Source organism: Rhinolophus sinicus, linkage group LG05, assembly GCF_036562045.2.
Source record: "Rhinolophus sinicus isolate RSC01 linkage group LG05, ASM3656204v1, whole genome shotgun sequence".
Classification (NCBI taxonomy): Eukaryota; Metazoa; Chordata; class Mammalia; order Chiroptera; family Rhinolophidae; genus Rhinolophus; species Rhinolophus sinicus.
The window spans coordinates 162,103,089-162,119,348 of NC_133755.1; positions in this window are offsets into that span (position 1 = coordinate 162,103,089).

The window sequence follows — 16,260 nt, forward strand, 5'->3', positions numbered from 1 at the left end:
TTTCTTTTTCTTTTTTCTTTTGAAGCTTTTCAAAGGAACGCCAAAATGGAAATGATAATTAAGGCAGATAAAAATAGAAATAAAATGATAGAAAAAATTTTATCTAATGACCTTAACCCTTCTTTTGAGTACAGTACTTAACCTTTCTTTTCGAACGTCTCCGTTGACAAATATTTCGGTTTACGAACACCATAAACCTGGAAGTAAATGCTTCAGTTTTCAAACATGCCTCAGAAGTTGAACATGTCACGTGGCTTCCACTGAGTGCAAGATCCTGAGGCCTAGCTGTCAGCTGTTTTCAAACCTTTCAGAACTCGAATGGTCTTCTGGAACAGATTACGTTCGAAAACCGAGGTACCCCTGTACTTGGATCTACAACTCCCCCTCCCACATTCATATACAGAGTTCACTTGCCAGACTACCCCTTTCTCTGTCTTTCAGCTACTCTCCTCGCCCCCCCACCCCCTCTAACGCCCCCCCCCTCCCGCCCGGGAACGCAATGGCTTCTGTGAACAACCATCTTGACCCGTTAGAAAATAAAGTGAGGGAAAGAGCTGATGGATTTCTTCTTTAAGATTCTAGGCACTTTTAAATCTTAACACTCATATTTAAACACTTAGCAAAGGCAATAGTGTATATTTATCTCACAGTTTTCCAGTGCCTAGTAGATTATATGTACTACTTAAATATTTACTCAATTTATGAGAAAAAAAATTATATTTTGAAAGAAAATACTAGTAACTTTTTTCTCTTGAACATTAGATAGTTCACTGTTTCCTTCCTGAACATAGACTTTTTAATGTAAAGAATGAAACAATGATAATTTTCATTTCTCAGTTTTATTGACTCAAAAGAACTAACTATTGCACAAGAAAACAATGAAACAGGGAGTTACTGGAGATAAGAAAGATACCAATTGAACTAAAATTTGCTGCATTAGTTCTCAATGGAATCAATTTATTACTCGACATCTGAGAAAAAAGTATTAATATTTATAACATAAAATATGGTGCTGTAATATATAAACTAGATAGTAATAAAGTAGCATTATACTTTAGATGTTTGCAAAGATATAAGTTAATATGTTACTGAAGGAGAGTTGGAAAATTATGGGCCCACTAGTAAAAATGGTGAAAAAAATTATATGGAGATATACACTGTGAAACACTAAATGGAACAATGAAAACAAGTGTTTCATAGTAGTTATTAATCTATTATAGGACAATAAAGCAACATGTTCCCAAAGTGTTTCAATCTGCATCAAAATATCTTTATTTTAAGCTTGCCACAGAGCCAGTCTTTCATCTTTCTTGACATTAAATCCCTCCCAATAATATTACTTCATCTTTTTACAAAACATTTAAACCTTTCCTTGACATAACCATGGTTAAAGTAGCCAAGATGGCTGTTTGCAGACTCTCCCATTTCATGCTTTTTTTTGGTTAATATCTGAAGTGTTGATTTTGTGGTATGAAAGCAGAGTCCCAGAGACTTTGAAGGCTTGGTGATGAGAATGGTCCAGAGTGGAGTCAGCAAGCTCTGGCCTGTAAACCAGCTGCTTGTTCCTGTAAATAGTTTCATCAGAACAGTCGTGCTCATTTATTTACATAATGACTACGGCTGTTCAGCTACAAAGGCAGAGTTGAGTAGTTGTGACTGGAAGCCTCAATTATTTACTGTTTACTAATAAGGGAATTTTAAGAAAAGGTTCCATGACTCATGATCTAGAAAAGCACTTTCCAATAAATAGAACTCTTTGTGATGATAGAAATCTTCTACATCTGTGTTATGTAATATGGTTACCACTAACCACATGTAGCTAATAGGTACTTGAAATGTGACTAGTGTGACTGAGGAATTAAATTTTTAATTTTTTTCATTGTGATTAGAATTTAAATTTGAGTAGCTGCATGTGGCTTGCGACTCCTGTATTCGCACAGATATAGAGTAGTTCCATCATCACTTAGTTGTATTAGGTGGTGCTTCCCTAGACCAGTCAGGAAACTGTTTCTTAAAGGGCCACATGGTAAATAAAGTGAATGGAGCAATTGAAATGTGGCTAGTGAAAATGAGAAACTAAAATTTTAATTTTTATGCCATCTTAATTAATTAAAATTTACATAGCCACATGTGGCTACTGGTTAGTGTAATAGATAAAATGAGCTACAGCAGTGGTTCCCAAAATGTGGTACCCAGGCCAGAAGCATTGACATCAACTGGGAACTTGTTAAAATTCTTGGTCCCCACACAAGATCCACTAAATTAGAACTCTGAGGATGGGACCCAGGAAACTCTTTTAACCAACACGTTAGGGCAGTGTTTCTCAAAAGTTAGCATGCGTCAGAATCATGAAGCAGGCCTGTTAAAACACAGATTGATAGAATTTATAGCCAGAGTTCTAACAAGTTTTCAAGGGCTACAAAAGGCTGCTAATCCATGGACCATACTTTGAGCCCCAAGGATGTAAGGCAGCAGTCTGCAAAGTCAGGTGTGTATTTGAACCGTCTACTGAGTTACAAGAAAACAGTAAAAATTCTATTTCTATTTACTTTTCACCTAAAATAAATAAATTAAGCTTTACTTACATGTATTATGCCCTCAGTTAGTCCCTATGTCAAATCATCATAATGCTGATGGGTTGACTGTGGCCTCATGTTTTGCTTTTTATTTTTAATTCTACTTTTAAAAATTATCATACAGTAAATTTGTCTTTTTTCTTTTTGTTTGTAGTTCTATAAATCATGACACACATAGAGTCTTATGTATTGTGGTTTTCATTTATCTAGGCTAGATATTCAAGAGTGGGATTCCTGGGTCATATGATAAGTATGTATTTAATTTTATAAGAAAGTATCAAAATGTTTTCCAGAATGACTGTGCCATTTTGCATTGTCACCAGCAATACATGGGAATTAGTTGCTCCACATTCTTCCCAGCATTTGGTATTGTCAGTATTTTTTTATTTTAGTCATTCTAATCGGTTATAGTGGTATCTCATCATCATGGTTTTAAATTGCATTTTCCTAGTGGCTAATGACATTGAATATCTTTTCACATGTTTATTTGCCATTCTTATATCTTTTTTTTCATGAAATGTGTGTTTTGCTTTTTGGATCTTTTATTAATTGAGTCACTTATTTTCTGATTGTTGGGTTTTGAAAATTCATTGTGTATTCTGGATTCAAGTCTTTTGTTGGGTATGTGATTTGTAAATATTTTATTTGCTTCTCTTAATCTCATTTTCATTAACATTTTATACTTAATTTCATTAATGTGAAGTCACATCAATCTGATTAACTTATTTTGTTTCCCAGTTTAGGTAATGGACAAAATAGACAAGTACTTTAATAAGATTCCTGTAAAGGAAATTCTGGCTGAGAAACTATAAATAAGCCAGGCCCAAGGAAACAAAAAAATGGCACAATTGACATTTGTGTCCCTCATAGAATCTCTTTATCATAAAAATTATGAGAAAATTGCTGTCAGTGGCAAGTGATCTGGTGTATATATTTGTGAACGTGCCATTTTTACAAGGAGTGAGAAAGCAATGGCTTTTTAAAGATATTCTTGCTATGGAGAAACCTTTTTGAAAATGCATGCTAGGAAAATTTGGAGTGATTTTGTTGCTAAAAACAATGCATATATGTCATCTATTTAAAGTCTCACATTTGAACATTTAAAAACTTTGGAAAAAGAATTCCCAAACCTGTTTTGATATATTACAGCTGAGGAACTTCAACTGTGCCTATCTGTTACACGTATAAAATTATAACATCTTCAATTTATTTCCTAGAAGAACTAAATGACAGTAGGGAAGATGCAAATTTATAACTACATTTCAACAAAATTATTTTCAGAATCATTGGGTGGGGCTGAAAAATTAGTATTATGATTTTGTAAGTGCAGAAAATAATGGACTTCTCTCATATGGAGGTCCTTATCGGTGAGAGGTGTCTTTTTCAATTGTGACAGCCAGGAAAGTCAAGAATCAAAATAAATCAAGTTATTACCATACTTTTGAATTAGTATACCTAAGTGTTAAACGAAGATTTTTAAAACGAAGGAAGCATTTTCAACATTGCCTTCCCTAAAAAACCATCCTTACTGATAATATATTTTCTGAAAGCAAAATCTTTGCACATCAATAAAGAAAATAAAAATTGTTTCTGGAATATGTATTTCTTCCTTATTCCATTGTGTTAAAATATCTCTCTGGGTGTGTGTGTGTGTGTGTGTGTGTGTGTGTGTGTAGCGATATTACGATTTATAGTAAGAAATATGTATTTGCTCTTCCTCCAGGTCCAGTTAGAGCTCCTAAAATCCTTTAAATTTCCTAAGTTAGAAGAGGATAAGGTGTATGTTAATGTCTTTTAACATACATTAAAAGTTATGTTAATGTAACTTTTGGAATGCCCTTAGGTCACTACCCTTGAAGGCTGGTCACCAGAGAAATCAGCCCTGTGATTAGAGGGTTAGAACTTTCTGTTCCACCCCCTGACCTCAGGACAAGAAAAAGGGGCTAGTGATTGAGTTCAAACAGCAATGGCCAATGATTTAATCAATCATGCTTACGTAAGGAAGCCTCCGTAGGACAGAGTTTGGAGAGCTGGCAAGTTGGTGGTGGAGACTGGAAAGAGCATCACCATTGGTTAGGGCATGGAGGCTCTATGCCCTTTCCTCACACCTTGCTCTATTCATCCCTTCCATCTGGCTGTTCCTGAGTTACCGCCTTTTATAATAAACCAGTAATCTAGTAAGTAAATGTTTCTCTGAGTTCTGTGAGCTGCTTTAGCAAATTAATTAACTCTGAGTAAGAGGTTGTGGGAACCTCCTGGGAACCTCCCATATGTATTTTGTTGGTCAGAGGCCCAGGTGACAACCTGGACTTGCTTTTGGCATCTGAACTGGGGAAATTTATGAAACTGAGCTCTTAAACTCTGGATTCTGATGTCATCTCCAGGTAGATAGTGTCAGAATTGAGTTAATTTCTTGGTGGTGGGGAAAAAACCCACACATTGGAATTGGAATTGGGGGCAGAATCATAAGTATGTAGGCTATATTTATTACTTACCCCTATCAGTAATCAAGATTTTATTGATTGTTGATAGGGGTAAGTAATCACACCATCAACAAATTGAGAAATCCCTAGGTAAAAGCATGCTAAAACCCTTGGGGAGAGCAGGTCTTTAGCAGGATTCTGTTTGAACATCCTATAAAAATAAGGACAAATGAGAGAGAGAAGCCCTGGGGTATAGACAAGGGCCTGAAACACTTCCTGGGTATCTCCACTGTTGGAGGCCTTTCATTAAACCAGAGGAACTGAGGCTGAGGGTAAGGACGAAAGGGAAGATGCAAAGTTGAAGAAAACATTGATCCTGACTTCACAGATATTGAATTTTAGTGAGATGGTCAGAGATATACAACTTAAAATATCACTTACTCTGTAATTTTGCCAAGTGCTTGCTCTTTGGCTGGGCTTTCAATGTTCTCTGGAAGACTTGTGCCTTGATAAGAGTGATCTGTATCATTTTAAATGCAGACAGTAGGGTAAAGATAAACTCAATAAGGTAAAGATACCTATTGAGTTAATATGTCTGTAAATGCCGTGGCCACCAAACCAGAAAGGCCCAAGGTCAGACTTAGGACATTCGTTTTTTTCTGTAAGGAGCAGCAGGATGCTTTAAAAATTAATTTAATCAGGACAACAGAAACGTTTGCATGATCCTAATTATAATTAAATACACTGATACTTCAAAAATTTTAAAGCCATGTAGAGAGTCATAGGTGACATATGTGAGTTAAGAAAATGATACCATTAAACTTGAAAAGCAATAATTTTCCTAACTTAAAGACTTTTATTTCCAAAATATAGGAAGTAAACATACCTTGCCCCACATGGTTTTGGTTCGGCCTCAATACTAATTATGTATACAGTCTTTAAAAAAGAAACAAAAAATGGATAACTCAATATCTACAGGAAAACCTAAAATTTATAAATATTAATTGTTAAGAAAAAAAAAGAATGGAAGACTTGACATCTGCCTAAACATATGAAAGGAATATTGACAACCCGATATGGATTAATTGCTCTTATTAAGTAATAAGGAGTAGTTTTAAGCAAAGTAAAACATTTTTGTAAATTATTATTTAAAACAAAATAAATGTTAATCAGGAAAAAACCCCTAAAATCTAGTAAGCTGTCAGGTAAAATGATGGTACACATTTTCAAAGATATATTAAGAAGATGAGTATCTGTTTTCAAATCCTGCTATTGTGTACTGGCCAGAATAACTACAAATGTGGAATATTTAGTTCACATCACTGGAAGTATTTTCTTATTTCATATGATAGGCAACCTAACTGTTTCATAAAACTTTAATTTGCTGGAAAAGATAAAGGAGTCAGTTAAAAATGGAGATAGAATTTAGGGTGACTATTTCTAAAAGTTTTTAAAATCTATTTTATATATCCCCTTGTTTTCCAATGTCTTGTAGTTCAAAATTTGTTAGTCTGCTTTATGGATGGGAAAAGAGACAAACATCATGTTCAAGACTGAAGAGAAGGAGGGAAAGAAAAGTGGAGAGGCGCCACGAGAAAAATGGAATGAAATGCAAAACCTGTTGGTCCTTATCTCTTTCCACAGTTCTTTGATTTATGAGGAGTGTGCCCTCTAAAGTTATCCTCATTTGGGAAAGCATAACATTCCCAAACATATTGAAAAACAACCCCTGACTCCCCTCTTCTTTCCTATTTTCTTCCTAGCCCCAGCTCACACTTGCCATCATCTGTGAACATGTCACTGTTCACTTGTTGGAGAATGAGGTCTCTCAGGATGTCTGTCACTGTCATGTTTTGATTGTTTGTCTACAGTACCCAGACTTTGTTCCATCTTTGGCACACAGACATTGAAATGAAATGGTATGTTGGAAAATCCAGGTTGCCTTTATCACAAAGAACATGTTGCCTCTTTAGGGAACAATAAAACACGATGAATAGCTATTCAAGTTTTTGTAGTACTTCCAGCCCTGGATAAAGCAAAAATCTGGCCCAACGTTGAGAGTGGCCATCTCTTTTGTAGCCAGTACTGGAATGGTTAATTACTTTGTGGTTCTTGAAGAAACAACAATGAGCAAGCTCCTGCCACTGCATCCCGACTAAAAACAAAACTGACAAATCGCACTCCGTGGCTGAAACAGATGGTTGCAAACTGGGCTGACAAAGCGAGTGTAAACTGTAGAGGCTTTCTTCTCTGTCACAGCCTCAAAGAGGTGAAAAGAACACCTTCCTTTTGGAAGGACACACACACACACACACACACACACACGCACAAACACACCCTCATACCCCACACCACAAAACCTAAACTCTAGTGTGTTGTTGCCCCCATAAACTTTTGCAAATCTTTAGCCATGCGAGATTGCATCCAGGGCAAATTGAAATGTGGCTCTGTGCTTTTCCACAAACATGAAGAATAATGAACTTTTAAAATTTGGGAGTGGACAGGGGAGAGGGCAAAATGCTGCCACCCCAATCCTGCCTGTGACTTAATGAATGACAATTTTTCAAACCATTCATTTTTAGAACCAAGGAAGGAAAATAATTTATTAATATTTTGAAAAGTCACCAGAGGAAAGGTATTTTAAATTTTTACAAAGCAGTTCTCTCAATGAAGATTAAAAACCCAGATATGTGTCCTTTGGCTCAGCAGTGGTTAAACACACGCTGTGGCAACTGGCAATGTGTCTTTTAGGGGTGCTTATGAGGCGGAAGGCAGGGACAGGTTAAGGGATAATCCAATAGCTATCAAGAGGAGAGCAGGAATGAGATGAGCAAAGGCGAATGGGAAATGGAAGTCAGGGAAAACAACTTCAACTGCTAGTCTACGTTGGAGCATTCTTTCAGAGGAGCTCTAGCGTCCCCATGGCTTCAGATATTTAAATACTGCATCATATCAAATTGTTGTTGGAACTTGCTAATGATTTCAAAAGTTGTGACCCTTGGAGAATAGAAAGATGTCTGACTGGCTTTCAGAACCATGTGAAGCTTGGATTATGTTCTTGCTCCTCTGTGCCTGCAAAGAGCATGAACTCTCAGCTCAGGGGTAGAAATAGTCTGCAAAGAGGAATTGTTTGCCTTATGCAAGTGTTGGAAGCCTGGGGACGGAGACAACTCTTGGTCTTGTTAACATTTGTGCTACTTGACTGACCAGGATAATTGAATTGTCTCCAGTTTGTATAATTTTTGTGAAATCAGTTAAGTGTTATACTTTGCATTTGGGTCCCTTTTCCTCGTCAATTTGCTATTTTATTTTATAGGCCTTCTCTTCCCCTTCCTACTAAATTTAATACTTTCTCTTTCTAATCCACTGTACAATCCAATGCTTTTTATTACTTTGCCATTTCTTTCAGTGCCTGCCCCACCTCTCCACTTTTCCATTTGGTCTTCTTCATCTGCTGTTTTACCTGGGGGATCCTATTAACTCACCCTGGCTCAGTTGTCACCTGCTGCGCATGTTAATGACCCCTCAAGCTTCCCCTTTTCCTGGCTCTGCCCTGTTGCATTTTTCTACCTTTCTCTTGCCTCTCAGATGCAGCCACCTGCACACCAAATGAGGTCAATATGTCCCAGATGCACAGGGGTGCTTCATAAAACAGTTTATTGTTGATATTTCATCCCAAAGCACCTCTTTCTTACCAGCTTTCTGTTCAGATGGCCAGTGACTCTTTTTATTCCAACATCTCACTTAGAATTTGGGGAAGCATTTCACTTCTGCTTCTCCTTGTTTATACAGTCCCTTGACAAATAGTCCTTTCTGTTTTTTTTTTTTTCTTAACTTTACACCAACCAGCCTTGCGATTCACCTCTTCCTCTTTATGGTTCTCTCATATTTATCACATTCCTTTCATAATATGCTTTTTGACCTTATCTGCATTCTTCTGGTGTTTAACCCCACAGAATTACCTTATCATGGAATTGTTTTGGAGGGGAGGACCTAGCAAAGGATTAGTCAGCTTTTTTCCTCCTTACTCTTAGGAGCTTGAGGGAACAGGCAAGGGGCAAAATATGAAATATGATTCTCCCCTCACCCTTTTTATAAAGGGCCCATCTCTAGCCCCTTTAACATCATCTCTATGTGCAAAATCCTATCGTGTTCACTGAATTCTCTTGTCCTCATGGTTTTTCCATAGGCTCTTTTTGTCATATATAGTGAAATGTTCATTGCTGAAACATGTTTCTTCTTGTATAACTGTGTATATCCTTTTTGTCTTTTTCATGTTCATGCCAAGAAAATCAGGCTCTCTATGTTTCAAATGTAAACATTGTTTCTTGGTGTTCCAAATCATCAATTACCATGCCTCTAGTTATACATAAAATATATATTCCTAGTTATACTCCTTATTTAGACTCTGAGTATTTTAGATATATTCTATTTCTGAATATTTCTGAATACAGCTATCATTCCATTTGGATACACTGCCCCAAAGGAATTGATCTACAGTCTTATTTTTCTGGGATCTGCCAATTCATCACCTCTACTATGGCTTATATGAAAAAAGGGGTATGTCAGGAGGTGGAATAGCACTCTATCCACTGCTAGGTTTCAGGGTCTCTATTTAATGATGGATAAAAATTCTCTGCAAATAGCTTCTGTTATCCTCGGCTCTTCAAAAAAATAAAATAAAAATCTTTGCAAATATTTATTCCAGTTCTCTAGTGGTCATCTCCTGCAAAGCTAGGCTCTACTTTAAAGAAAAAGCTGTTCTCTGAGAACTGTGCTTCTGAAATTGCTTCTCCCAATGTTCTATAATGTGTCAACATCCATAATTGGAAATTCTACCCCTATGTTATGGATGTGAAAAGTAAAGCTGAATGGGTCTGTGCTCCATTATGACAGGACTTGGCTCTCTCCTATGGTGGCTTATAAATAATCAACTATATTTTGCTTGTGTGAGCATATGTTCATGACCTAATATATTAACCACAGTGTGACACATTTTTATTTAACCCAGATGTTCTAGAGGCAGTACCTTGCTCTAAAGAATGAGCATGAAACTTGTACGATTAGACTTGAAAGGAAGTTGGTGAAGAAGCTGCAGTGGAGAACCCTGGGCATCCTGAGTGTTCCCGCTTGGCTCCACTGACCATTTTCCAACTCGTGGCAAAAGCACAACTGGAACTCTTGAACTGTCACTTCTGTTCATTGCTCTGTTTTGAAAACATAACTGTTACTGTAGTTATTCTGCTGTCTTGGAATTCTGTGGTGCAAGAATTACTTTGAAGTGCTGAGCTCTTTTCCTGCCATTTAAAACTCATTTGAAAATTGATAATGAGCAATGATATCTTTAAGTTATAAGACCTACTGTTTATCTTTTCTGTCTTCGTGCTTAGCAGCTATCCCGATAAAATGAGGGAATATTTTTACCTGTGGACATTACTGAACCGGAATGGTTGTTTTTTATACTTTATTTACACACACCCATCTGTACTTTTTTCCCCCCACTGTCATAAGTGCAGAAAGTGAACTTTAAGGGGATCCTTCTGGTTAAATGCCTGGGAAGTATATTCACTAAGTATTTGGGCATTGGGAGTAGATTGGATTTGTATTCTGGCTCTGTGATGGCTCACGTTATGTATTAACTTGGCTAAGTCATGCTACCCAGTTTTGACTAAACATCGGTCTAGATGCTGATGTGAAGGTGTTTTTTAGATGTGATTACTATTTAAATCAGTAGACTGAATAAAGCTGGTTACCTTCTATAAGGTGAGTGGGCCTTATCCAATTAGTTGAAGGCCTTAAGCAAAGAGACTGACATCCCCTGAGGAAGAGGGAATTCTGCCAGCCGACTGCCTTCAGATGTGAATGAAAACATAACGCTTCCTTGTGCTCCACTCTACCCTGCGGATTTCAGACATACGTTCCCCCACAAAAACATGAGCCAATTCCATAAAATAAATCTCTCACTTTATATATACTTCCTATTGGTTCTGTTGCTCTGTGGAACACTTTCTAATACAGTTTCCATCATTTAATAGCTGTGTGACTTTGAGCAAGTTATTTAACTTTTTGTGCCTCATCACCATCATTTCTAAAAGGGATATAATAATAATAGTACCTACATCATTGGGGTATAATGAAGATTAAGTAAATTAATGTAAGATTCTCAGAGCAATGCCTGACATATGGTTAATCGCTGTATAAGTTCTAGATATAACTGTTAGTGTTATCATATACTATATATAATTATTTATTATTATCACTTTTTGCCATAGGTAGAAAAATGCTGCTTACTTGCCTTTCAGATTTGAATGTTTTGTTTGTAAATATCATTCTTTTGGCCTAGTTGTATTGCTTCTGACCTTTTTACAACTCACCAAGGCCTCTGAGGAGTTTTGGGGGTGATTTCTGTTAATTCCACAATAAGTTTTATTGAGCACTTACTCTGTGCCCAGGCTCTCTTGCTAGAGATTAGACATCACAGTGGTAGGCAAAACAGCCAAGTCCCTGTCCAAGGGAAGCTTACAGTGTAGTGGGAAAGATAAGTCCACATGGAAATAAATAGATAACTGTAAATTGCATTATGGAATGTGCATGAGTTTTACCAGAAAATAACCTAGACATTCTATTTTAAGGGTAGAGAAAGCACTCAAGTTGGCATGTCTGTGACTTTGCATCTCAGGTTGAAAGGTTGAGTGTGATTTAGCTACAGGGAAGGGTTGAGAAGAACCAGACCATCAGAAGAACTCCGGGTGTCTGGACTGAAGCAGGAAGGAGTTTAGACATTTGAGGGGGAGAAGGAAAGAGGGGATTGAGGCAGAGAAGTGATTACAGTTGGATGTATTTCACCTTCAAGTTGTAAACTCCCCAAACCAATCAAGCATTGTAAAAATTCATACTTCATCCCATACTAAGATGTACTATTCTGAAATCTATTTTTGCCCTTTTTTCTTTTCTTTAATAAATGTACCTATCTTTCTTTATCCCTTAATATCAAATTATGACTCTTACCTTGTGTGAGATCTTATTTTTCTTTCCTTCATTCTTTATAATTTTCTACATATTAAAACTTTCTCTCATCACTGTGAAGCCTGTGATCTGGTTTCATGTTCCCAGCTAACTGGGGGACAGGTTCCCTTTGGCTCTGTCATTCTTTGGGAGGAGATGTCCTTGAAAAGTATTTGTCTTAAAGACATTTGTCTTTAAGTTGCTCTTGAGTATCGATGTAGATACATGTGAAGTCTGACAAGTAAGTTCGCCAACTCACCCTAGCAGAAGTGTTACATACCTCATTGCTGAATGTCACTACAGTCACCTTCGAGGTACCCTCCTTGGGAAGCTATGCACCAATGCCAGCACCTAGTCCACCCTTCAAAGCAATTCTGGAACTCTTTTTCTGGAATGGCCATCAGAGCTGTCGTTGTATTACGCTTGATGCCCTGAATGTCATCAAAATGTCTTCATTTCAATATTTCCTTTATCTTCGGGTAAAGAAAGAAGTCATTGGGGGCCAGATCAGGTGAGTAGGGAGGGAATTCCATTGCAGTTATTTGTTTACTGGCTAAAAACTCCCTCATAGACAGTTCCAAGTGAGCTGGTGCATTGTCGTGATGCAAGAGCCATGAATTGTTGGCGAAAAGTTCAGGTTATTTACGTCTAACTTTTTCACACAGACTTTTCAGCACTTCCAAATAGTAAACTTGGTTAATTATTTGTCCAATTGGTAGAAATTGATAATGAATAATCCTTCTTATATAAAAGAAGTTTAGCAACATTGTTGCAACAAAGTTCACTAACTTAATTGTCAGATCTCATATGTATCTATAATATATAGTTATAGAGGTAGGTATATAGATAGATAGATAGATAGATAGATAGATAGATAGATAGATAGATAGATACATAGATACATAGATACATAGATAGATACATAGATAGATACATAGATAGATACATAGATAGATACATAGATAGATAGATAGATAGATAGATAGATAGATAGATAGATAGATAGATAGATTAGTTTGAGCCCGAGACTAAAACTAAGAAAGAATTTTTGGGTCTTTATTAATTAATTTTATTTTTTTGGTAAACAGTACAGTGTTAAACAGTTTTTAAATTAGTTCTGGTGAGTAAGATTGCTGCTAATGGATTTTGCTTTGGGGGGAAGTTGTGAGGCTCAGTTTCCCACCCTGATTACTAATTATTATTGCCTTTGTCTTTCAAATTCAGTTTTGCAATCGCAGAGCTTTATTTAGCTACAATCCAATGACTCTGATAATTATGAAGAATATTTTACAAGATTCCACTCTCTCATAATTTCTATTTGTAGCAAGTTTGCATTTGTAAATGGAAATGTTCACTTAAATCTGATCTATGGCTCATTACAAATGTGGGTGTGTGTATGGCTGATGTTCCTACCTGCTTCATAGTGCATCTCTGCTGTGATTCACGTGTGAACACGAGGCTGTTTCTCCTCATTCTTACCTTTAAATCTCATCTCATATGCCTCACAATTAGAGTCAGTGGAGGAGGTGGACTAGATTAAGACCACGGAGTGATTTTACATGCTGTGGGCTGCCAGCATATTGTGAACCCCTAGGGATTCCTGGAGTCCATTACCAACCCAGTGAATCACTCTGTTTGCTTTTCCACAAAAAGAAATGTGCAGCTGCTTACTTCTGCCACAGACTTTGGAATTTTGTTCGCTTTTCCATCTGCCTTTTGTGTAAAGAAATTCTGCCCGAATAATTACTTGTCTGTCCCCTTTGCTCATTCCCAACATCATCATTCTTCAACCTTCTGTTTCCAATTAGTCCTTATCTCAAATGGCTTATTGGCATCAATCTGTTCTCAGCATCACCAAAGTGCACAAAACTACCCTGAAACATGGGGGGATGTAGATAAGGCTGAAAGTTGCCCATCAGTCCAGCAGAGTCTCCGCATTTCACCCCCACGCCTTCCTTTTCTCAGGAAACCTGAGAAAGGAGATGGTGTCGAGACATGTTATTGACATAGCACATTTTGGAGCAAAATGACATGCGTGAGCATTGCAGGGACTGTGTAAGGCCTGTGAAAATAGCCATTGTTAGACATCTGGTGTCAAAAAGAGCTGTTTCAAAACAAGTTCACAGTGTTAAATCATGGTGTAGACAGCTTCCGAGCAGCTGTCCACTGCTGGAGAGGGTGTCCTGAGACCTGTTTGTCAATGGCTGCACTTTAAGCCTTGCTATTCACTTTGATCTACAAACTGCTCTGCCACCGCAATGTGGCTCAAACTGGGCCACAACGATCCTACTGCCATCATTAACCAGCTAGGCATCAAGAGAGAGTGGTAATCAGATCAGGCAAGAAAAATAGCACCCTTGAGAGGGCTGGTGAGCTTGGTTGGTTGAAGTATGGCACGAATAAGTCCAAGGGCATGTGTTTGATAACTATGTAGTTACCTATGCTCAGAAAAAAGGGGAGATTTTAGAGCTTATCTGTTGAAAGTTCTTTTTTTCTTTTCCTATAGAAACTGACATCCAATACTACATGGCTTTTCCAAAGTCATAGCTAATTAATGATAAGACTAAACCTTCATTATTTCTTTTAACTCCTAGTGAAGTGCTCATTCTTATAGATCACGTTGCTAAAACCATGTCTGAAAGAAATAGTTTAAGTGTAGTTCAAAGCCAGACTTTACATTTTGTGAGGGTTTAGATTTCTTAGTTACTGCTTAGCCCCAGAACCAAGTCCAGTGCTTGACACATGGGAGACATTCAATGGAAAAAAAAAAAAAAGAAAAGAAATGTTCAATGGATAAATTAATCCAAGTAAAGTAAGGAACTAGCATGTATTGAATGCCTCCTATGGGCCAGATACTTTTTACATGATAATTCATTTGTCCCTCTTCTTGGTCAGGGGACTCTGGGAGAATTCCCTCTTCCTGGGGTCTAGACTCTTCCAAAGAGAAACCACTTTGTAATGAGATTTCATCTGGTCACAAAACCAGCCCTTAAGAAATTTAAAAGCTATAGACTTTAGATAGAAATTTGTTTGAGGCATTTGATTAAGACACCACAGTTTGATTTGGGAAACTGAAAATTTGAGTTTGGAGTTTTTGCTACCATTTTAAAAGATTTGTTAGATTGGGGTAGCCTGGAAAATCATAGGATTTGTCTTCCTGGCTACTCTGGACAAACTCCATCCTTTAACATTTCCTCACTCTCAACGTAACTAGGCTGCCTCCCATTCCCCCTACCCCACCTCCCCATCTCTCCTCCAACAAAAGAGCCCAAATATACCTGGTCCCATTAGACCTATGAGGCTGGGGATTATTTACGGCCTTTCTCTGGAGTAATCTGAGGCCACGAATGTGAATCTGGCCTGAGATTCTGCTCATGTCCTTCCTGGGGTCTCCTGATAGAAGTTCTGTTATTCTTCTGCCTTGTGAGAAAAGGAGAAAAGAACAGGATTTGTAAGGGTAAGTGGCTGTCAAGATAACACCCTGGTTTTTCTTTGCTGTTGGTGGATCTCATGCCTGCCTGGAGTGGTAAAGATGTGTAACCCTCAACATCCCTAGCTGACTGGAATTCCTTCCTTTTCCTTATCTACTCAATGTTGGAGAGAAAATACGGCATTATAGCTTGCTTGCGCTTTCATTTATACTCTGTATCAGCCTCTATTTAGTGGCCCATTCATATAAAAAGTTCTTTTACTTCTCCTAGAATAGAAAACTTGACTTTAAACAATCAGATAGTTGTTATCAGCTCTATTTATATACAAAGAAACCAAGGTCTAAAGAGGTCTGTGTGTGCACATGTGTGTTTTCAAGTTTCCTCAACTAGTAAATAGGAGAAGCCAGAATGAAAGTACAGACTGGTCTAACTCAGAAACCCACATTCTTTCTGCTACACCACACTGTCTTTACATAAGAGAAGACAAACAGATATGAGAGTCAATATCATCTCCTTCTTGTAGATAATAAACAAGATAAAAGGAAAGCGATAGTTGATCTGAAGAATAATAGTCCTCATTTATAAAATTGCTTGACTGAGAGAGAGAGAGAGTGATAAGGGCATTGTTCATTCATTTTTATATACAAGCATATACACACACACTCAAAGTTATCAAAATTTCTTGATAAACTCATGTGAAGTGCTATTCTCCTAGGATACCCTCAGTATTTTAAGACAGTTTTTTATATTTTACATTTTGAGACTCTGCCTGCCAATGGTATAAAATGAACTGATTGTGTCACGTGGTGGTCTAAGACGTTATTG